Here is a 9394-nt window from a genome sequence, read left to right on the forward strand (position 1 = left end):
ACTAGAAATGCTCATCCTCAGGCCCCACCCCAGCCTTACTAAAACAGAGGATCTGGGGCTGAGGCCCAGCCATCTGTGTTTTAGCAAGCCTTCCTGGTGATCCTCACATACACTGAAATCTGAGAACCACTGACAAGTTAAACGCATCAACCTCAGTGAGTTCAAACCCAACATGGGTGAAACACTTTGAATGAAATAATTGAGTCTGAATAGTAAGACCCATGCCAACAGCTAACAAAGCACAGGCTCTCGGGGAAGAGGTGTCTTGCCATGCCTTGACAATTCAAACTGAGAGAAAAGTAAAGGTAATAAAGACACTAATAGGATCTGCCACCAGTTAGTGCGATTAATGGTGGTTCATATCAGGGTACCAAGAGGCCAGGGTTGAAATTTTCACAGGAGGCTTTTGCTTTTCTTTTCTTTTCTTTTCTTTTTTTTTTTTTAAGATTTTATTTATTTATTTGATAGAGAGAGACACAGCGAGAGAGGGAACAGAAGCAGGGGGAGTGGGAGAGGGAGAAGCAGGCTTCCCACGGAACGGGGAGCACGATGCGGGGCTCGATCCCAGGACCCTGGGATCATGACCTGAGCTGAAGGCAGACGCTTAACAACTGAGCCACCCAGGCGCCCCTGCTTTTCTTAATTAGTCACATACTGTTCCCTTGCCTCCAACTCTGCTCACAGGACAACCAAATCAGAGTGGAGATAGGATTTGTATAAAACTCAGCAAATTAAGAATGTGTACATGTGCTCACTACAAAAAAAAAAAAAAAGATAATTATGTGAGGAGATGGCGGTGCTAACTAACCCTACCGTGGCTAATAATTTTGCAGTATAGACATATATCAAGTCATCACTTTGTACACCTTAAACATACACAATTATATCTCAATAAAGCTGGAAACACACAGAATGTGTACGTGTGTATAGGAGCAGGGGCTGGGTGAGGGTGTGATTAGAAGTGATCAGTGTGTCTGGACACACTATGAGAATGCTTCAGAGGCTAAGACAAGATCCCTCTCCACCTGAGGTCTCTGCACCCACTTGATGTCAATGCCACCCTGAGGTTTATCAGACAACCAATTACTGATGACTCTCAGTTTTCCAAAGACTCATTTATTGTTCCGTCTTCATGAGCATCCCAAGAGGCGTGGATTTGCAATGGACATTTGTTGAATTTTTGGAAGCAGAAGGGGCCAGACCCTCCTGTCCCCACTCTGCTAGTGCAGTGGAACCTTCAGGATGCAGAAGCAGCTGAGAGTGACCCACAGCAACAGCCATGGTGCTGGGAATTCAGCTCTGGCAGAAATATCCAGTGTCGAGGGGAGGTTTCTCCAGCAAACCATTGGCCTTGTATGGCATTTCCTGCTCCCAGGCCTCCTTCTATTGTGTGAGTTGCCCTAAATATATCCAATAAATTCCCCTTTTGTCTCAGTAAGCCAGGATCATTTTCTGTTGCTTGCTACCAAGAGGTATGACTACCATAATATTATTACCATCTTTTTCAGATGAAGAAACTGAGACGTGGAGGTTAAGTAATTTCTCAAATGTGTGGTAACCAGCCATTAAGATGAGCTCCAGTGATCGTCACCTCTTAGGTGTTTACATGCTGGTGTCGTTTCCCCCCACGTTTAATCAGGACTAGTCTGTCTCAAGTCTGGCAAAGGTGATGGTTTGTGACTTCGGAGTCTAGATCACAAAGAGCATTGCAGCTTCTGCCTTGCTCTCTTGGACTACTTACCCAGGGCAAAGCCAGCCACCATGCTGTGAGGATGCATTAATCATGTCTTTTATTTTTGTATTTTCATGCTTTGACATCTAGGGCCTTAATGGCCTGGAGGGACTGCCCCTCCAAGGGCTAGCCAATTCCTAGAGGTAACAAACGCCTTGTCTGTGAGCACACTTTCCAAATGCAAGCCAACCAGTCCAGGGCCCACATCCCCTCCTTTATCGAGCTCCCGCACTCTGGGCCACTGTCCACTTGCCCTAATCACTCCATGGCCAGGTACTAGACAACTAGGGAATAGCCATTATGCCCCAGAGCCTGCTGAAATAATTCAAACTAGCCCATCCTAAGCCTACTTAGCCTATTTTACCCATTCCTTCACATGGAAACCACTTATTGTGGCTCTTGCCTCATCTTCTCCCTACTGCCTCTGCTTCCAGACCTTTCCCAGGGCTTTCCTAGGGATGTGGATGTGCCCTCCTCTTGTGATCTGGGAGTATAACCAACTATCTTTTCATTGGCAGTCATTCCTGATCTGTTGGCCTTGCCACATCAAAATAACAATAAGACATCTATTTATTTATTTATTTATTTACTCACTCAGTAAATAAATAAAATAAATAAATAAATGAGTGAGTAAATAAATAAATAAATAAATAAATAAATGAGTGAGTAAATAAATAAATAAATAAATAAATAAATAAATAAACTTACGACCCTGAGATCAAGACCTGAGCTGAAATCAAGTCAGACACTTAACCAACTGCACCATCCAGTCCTTTAATAAGGACTTTATAGACCTAGTAAGACCTTTATTGAAAACAGAGGGTGCTCAAACCGCCCTATGGGGAAGCCCAGATAGGGAGGAACAGAGGCCTCCCAGCAGCCACCTGAGTAAGCCCCCTGAGAAGCAGACCCACCAGCCCCAGTTAAGCCATCAGATGACTGTAGCCCCAGCCGATACCTGTTTACAATCTCATGAGAGAAGAAAAATCTAAGCCACCCCAGAGTAGCAACACACGGAATCTGAGAGATGATACATGCTTAGTGTTTTTTTAAGTCACTAAGTTTTATTTTTTATTTTTATTTATTTTTTTAAAGATTTTATTTATTTGTCAGCAAGAAAGACAGCATGTGCACAGGCAGGGGGAGCAGCAGGCTGAGGGAGAAGCAGCCTCCCCGCTGAGCGAGGAGCCTGATGTAGGACTCAATCCCAGGACCCTGAGATCACGACCCGAGCCGAAAGCAGTTGCCCAACCGACTGAGCCACGCGGGCGTCCCAGTCACTAAGTTATAAAGTAATTTGGTCTTCAGCAACAACCTATAAGTGGAGGAACTGAGACTTGAAACCGGGTCCACATAATTCTAAAGCCCAGGGGTCTCCTCATTGCCTCGCCAGTGTGCCGGCATGAACTGTATTAAAATGTTTGTGGCTTCTGACTCAAGCAGTGAGAAAAAAGTTATCTCATATAGCAAGAATTCAAGAGGTAGTTGGGTTCCAGGGTTGATTAAGCAACTCATCAAATCACCAAGGACCCAGACAATTCTTCCCATTTCTCTACTCAACCAAATTCATTCAACCTGTCAGCTTATCTTTCTCATTTTCAGAAGATGGCCATGACATTCAAGGCATCGCATGCAGACATCACAATAGGAATTTTCCCCGAAGTCTCTCAACTGATCTCCCCAACATTGGCCAGAACTATAAGACATGCCTATACCCAAACCAATCACTAGTGAGGATAACAGGCAAATGGGAGCACAGTGCCTTGCTCACAACAATCAGGGTTTTCCCCTAGAGCTGAGTCTTTGGAGTCCTGCCCTTAGCTACATGGGCTTGGGGCACCCTTGACCCCAATCAGGGTCCTGGCACCAAGGAAGAGTTAGGGTGGTGGTGAATGGCTTAGGTACGTTATCTTCTCTATGAGCCAACGAGAATCCAGCTGCACTAATGAGAAGGGAAATCAAGATCCAGAGAAGGTGTGGGAAAAGAAAGAGGCAAAGCAAGTGTACTGAGGCCAGTTGAAGGGATTGGGCCCTCACGCAGAGCAAATAACCTGAATGAGGCTTTCCCCAGAACCATGGCTCGCCCACCCCATTCTCCCTCCCGAGGATGGGTCATGTAACTGCTGGCACATCAGACTGCTCTCTCGCTTTGCCAATTTGGGTCAGAGAGCGTGACCCAACTGCCTCCAGAAGCCCCCCACCCAGTGGAGTGGGAACAGGTTGTAGACATATCGGTCAGCTGGGGCCCCCTGATTGGAATCCATGTGCATTTCCCAGGGTGGAAGGCAGCAGGGCATGTGTATAACTTCCCCCTTCATTGAGACAAGGGAGGGTTATTTGTGTAAATGGTAGTTGGTAGAGCCAAAAACATGCGGCCTCCTTTATCTGGATATGGAATAATCCAACACAGATCATCAGAGATGTAAGGAGACTAAAAGTCCAACTCCTTTACTCAGTAGCTGTGGAAATCCAAGTTCACGTTGAAGTGAGTTGGCCAGGGTCACAGAAGCAAAACTGGAACTAAAACTCAGTCTTAAGTCTCTCGCCTCTCACTACACCTTATGGAAAAAGATTCTACGCCAAATTCCAGGCCAGATCTCTAACCTCATTTCTCTGGAATACAGAGTTGCAAGGCAGAATATTCTAACAGTCTTTCATGTCCATTGAAAAATACAAACTATGCTTGAAATTAAGATATTTATTTTGAATGCTGTCTAATTAGACTTTCAAACTCCACCCTCAAAACATTTTATCTGGTGTTTACCAAACAGGCCAAAAGTCCAGCTAATAATAATGTCAGCCACTTTTGTTGCTCTCTAATAAATTATATTAAAAATTATCAAGAGTAATTATTTTCCAAGTGACAGCAAAAATTAAGGACTTCAAATCTCCAGTTCAAGAGTTCACTGGACTCATTACTTCAAAGAGAATATAAATAAGCTTCCTGAGATGATCTTTCTAAAATAACTCTTCTGTCTACCAGCTGACTTGCAGAACTGACTTTGTACTCAGCACAGGTCCACATGACTGGGTGCAAAGGGCTTTGGGAGAAGATTTCAAGTTTTGCTTCCCGATACGATTTTCACTCTTGAATTCTTGGTTCGTTTGAAGAGGTCAAAGGGGAGCCACATATGCCAACTGAATGGGTCTTCTTATCATTTTCTATTTTCCTTTATGAGATCCATTCCGACTTTGGAAATGTGGCAACATTTTTCTTAAAGGACACTACTAAAGATGCAATCTGATGAGGTGGCTCTAGGGGACTGTGTGTCTGTGTGTCTGTGTGTCTTTGGGTGTGTGTGTTAGGGGTTGGCTGGCTGGAGGAGAAAGATAAATTTTGGAGTTGCAATTATAGCACTTGGAACAACAAAAAAAGATGTTTAGCATATATCCATAATAAATGTGGTCTTCATTATTTTTAGTTAGTATTGTTATCCCCACAAAAATAATTTAAAGTCTTCATCGGTTAAATAGATGATGCACAGAAGATAATCAAAGGCAGCCTGTTCAGTAACTATTGTTTACTTCCCCCACTAATTTTTGGGTTGCCAAATCACTCTCAGGAAAATATTCTTAGTCAAGCAAACTATATAAAATTTAGTTGTCCTCATCCACTTAGGCACACAGGTGAGTACGTTAACTCTGATTAAACAATTCATCCATCAAATGTACAAAGGACACTTGCCATGAGACAGCTTTTGTGCTACTATAAAAGAAACAGTAAATAGGAAAAGACAAAGGGTTCCATTTGGTGTAATACTGTTATAGAGGCCCAGACAGATGCATGAAAACTCACTGGGGAAGTACCATCCTGATTTGAGCAAATAGATAGTCCTGGAAGGTTTTCAGGACTATCATTAGTGAGGATAACTCCTACTCAGCACTAGGATAACTAGTGCTAGTGAGCTAAATGTGGAAAGACCTATCAGAATCGGGCAGACATGGAGGTAAAGAGAAATGGTAAAACAAAGGCTTGGAGGTGTGAGGAGGGAGTGTGGTGCTTTCAAGAACCTCAGAGTCAATATGGCAGAGGTGTTGGGAGGGAGAGAAGAGATGGATAGATGCAGAGGCCTGGGGACCAGCTCCCGAGTGGCTGCTAAATCCTGAGAGAAGTGGGAGTTACTGAAGGAATTATTTTGAAGCAAAACAGACTCATTTGGGTTTAGTGGAGGAGTGGGGAGGTTGATATTTGTGCACGCGTGCACATGCGTGTGTGTGTGTGTGAGAGAGAGAGAGATTAAGCTTGTTTGGACAAACTTTAAGCTCAGTAAAGGACAATACCAGGTACTTGAGGTCAAAAGAACTAATACACTGTGTCATTCACTATTGCAACATCCTCTTCATTTACTTAGCACATTAGGATGAATGTGTTCTCCACAAATATTTCCTTCTTTAACAGGCAGGCAGAGAGATGTTTGGTGGGAGACAGGGCAAATAAAAGAGACGCCCAGTTTTGATGATCTTTTTTTATGTCCCAGGATCTCACCACTGATGTTTCATCTGAGAATTTCACACTGGCTTCCTCAAACTTTTTTTCATTAAAATGTTAACAACCATCGTGTCTACATGTGATCTTGAAAACTGTACACAAGGCACCTTTGTGGGACAATGTATTCAGGGGAAAGAAATCTCTCCCTTTGTCTCCCCTCCCCTGGCCCATCCGTGCTTATGCCTGAGTCCTTCGTATTTCAGAGTTTAACACTGTATTCTTGAGATCGCAGATTTTATTTCTAGGAGCCATCGGAGAAACTGAGAAATTCCTTTTATGACTTGACTACTTGAAATTTTGTAAAGAATGAATAGTAAGATTTCTTGTCAGATTCAGGCTTATTTAAAACCTGCTCTAGGGGCGCCTGGCTGGCTCAGTCAGTGGAGCATGCGACTCTTGATCTTGGGGTCATAAGCTCAAGCCCCACGTTGGGTGTAGAGATTACTTAAATAAATAAATACATAAATAAACTTATAAACAAATTAATTAATTAATTAATTAAAACCAACTTTAGAGAATTAAAGGACAAGTTAAGTTTATTTAAAATCTTAATCATTGGGGCACCTGGGTGGCTCAGTCGTTAAGCGTCTGCCTTCGGCTCAGGTCATGATCCCACTGTCCTGGGATGGAGCCCCATGTCGGGCTCCCTGCTCGGCAGGAAGCCTGTTTCTCCCTCCTCCACTCCCCCTGCTTGTGTTCCTTCTCTTGCTGTGTCTCTCTGTGTCAAATAAATGAATAAAATCTTAAAAAAATAATAAAAATACATAAAATAAAATTTTAATCGTTACATCTCAGGAGCCACCATATTAGACTCGATACAACTTTATTTTTTTTCAAAGATTTTTATTTATTTATTAGAGAGAGAGAGAGAGCACAAGCAGGGGGAGGGGCGGGCAGAGGGAGAGGGAGAAGCAGATTCCCCACTGAGCAGGGAGTCTGATGCAGGACTCGATCCCAGGACCCCAAGATCATGACCTGAGTTGAAGGCTGACGCTTAACCGACTAAGCCACCCAGGCATCCCTCGATACAACTTTAAACACATTACACCCACACACAGAGAAACACACACCCATGCTTTTGACAGGGTCACCAAGTCCATCCATTTTTCACTGCAAGTTCAAATTCACTTCAAGTTTTTGCATTTGAAGTCAAACATCGGGGCTCCTGGGTGGCTCAGTCAGCTAAGTATCCAACTCTTGATCTTGGCTCAGGTGTTGATCTCAGGGTCATGAGTTCAAGCCCCACTTTGGGCTCCACCCTGGGTGTAGAGCCTACTTAAAAAAAAAAGTCAAACATCTTTGGGGCATCTGGCTGGCTCAGTCAGTAAAGCATGTGACTCTTGATCTCGGGATCATAGTAGGTGTGGAGCCTACTTTAAAAAAAATAGAAATATTTTAAAAAGTAACAGTCAAAAAGGCTCCTTTTCTGGTCACCACAGTCCCATGTTTTAAAAAAGAAATAATACATTTAGTCAGATAAGTCAATATTAGGAACTACTCCCTACTCACATAGGGCATGTTCTTTTATTTTAGGCACAAATATTCCCCCAAATTACTATTTGCATCTATTTTCCTCTTTAGAAAATTTATCTGAAAGATGCTCATAGATTTTGATTTGCATCTAACTTTGAAAAGTGTAGTTTTCCCTCTGAGACTTCTTTTTTAAAATTGGTAAAGGATCAGGGCGCCTGGGTGGCTCAGTTGGTTAAGCATCATTCTGCCTTCGGCTCAGGTCATGATCCTGGAAGTCCCCGGATCAAGCCCCATGTCAGGCTTCTTGCTCAGTTGGGGAGTCTGCTTCTCACTCTCCCTCTGCCTCTCCCAGCTTGTGCTCTCTTGCGCGCTCTCTCTCTCTCTGTCAAAGAAATAAATAAAATCTTTATAAATAAATAAATAAATAAAATTAGTAAAGGATAATTTAGCAAAAACAAACCACAGAGTGAAGTTACATTTTGAAAGTATTTTGTGGATTTGTAAGTAAACAGTGGCTGCATCTGTCTACTCCATGAAAGACCATAGGAGTTTTAAATATCACCCCCTCCGACAAAGGCAGAGCTGTGTCCTTCCCTTATCCCTTCACCCCGACCTCTGTATTTTAATGCCCTAAGTCAAGTGACGCTATCATCTGTTTGAAGATCCATGAAGTCACTTTTTCTAGACACCAGAAGAGTTAAACTGGACTTTAAACATTGTGAACGGGGGGCGCCTGGGTGGCTCAGTCGTTGAGTGTCTGCATTTGGCTCAGGTCATGATCCCAGGGTCCTGGGATCGAGCTCTACATTGGGCTCCCTGCTCAGCGGGGAGCCTGCTTCTCCCTCTCCCACTCCCCCTGCTTGTGTTCCCTCTCTCGCTGTCTCTCTCTGTCAAATAAAAATAAATAAATAAATATTGTGAACGGTTTCGCTCACCATATTAGCACCTCTCAAACAAGCCACTGTTCTGGAGACCAGATGGAGGTGATTTTAATGGGGGGCGGGGGGATGGAGGCAGAAGATGGAGAGTTGGAGGGTTGGAGTGGGCAGATTGAAAATGATTTAAAAAAAAAAAAAAAGGCACCCAGTCTCTGGGTTGAAAGCGCACTTGCTTCCCCAGGAGCAACTGGAGAGGAAACACTAGGGAATTCATCATTCAAGGCACAGGATGAAAGCAAGAAGGAATTCCAAAAATAATGCCTTCTCCTTCCAAACCAAAGCTGTCTGCAAGAAGCAGAATTGGAGAGCTTATTAGCATGACTCCTTTGCCCTCTGCAGCTGAGGCTCCCTGTTTAAATCCTGGCATGATCCTAAAGTGGGAGTTTGCTCTGGAAAGGTCAGAAGAATTGAGGTCACCAAACAACACGTATCAGCTAAAGTTTGGTGGCACAAAAAAATCAATTGCCATTCCACATGTGTGTTAAGGGCTCCTTGGACCTCTGCATTCTTGTTGCCACCTACAGACGTAACTGGAAAGGAAAGTGGCCGGACAGAGCTGTCGCTGACTGCCCTCCGTCCTCTTGTTGGGCCGCTTGTCATCTTGCGGTATCAGTTGTGTTAGGAGGAACCAGGAAAGGGAAGGTTGCCAAGGCATTTGCCTGTATGTACGTGTCAACTCCATCTTCTGTGCCCTTTCTGCAGAAGAGGCCCTTGCTACATCTCCCCTCCTCCTAAAAAGCTTGCCACCCAGGTCCACCTGTC

Source organism: Phoca vitulina, unplaced genomic scaffold (genome assembly GCF_004348235.1).
Source record: "Phoca vitulina isolate PV1807 unplaced genomic scaffold, GSC_HSeal_1.0 scaffold11, whole genome shotgun sequence".
Taxonomy (NCBI): domain Eukaryota; kingdom Metazoa; phylum Chordata; class Mammalia; order Carnivora; family Phocidae; genus Phoca; species Phoca vitulina.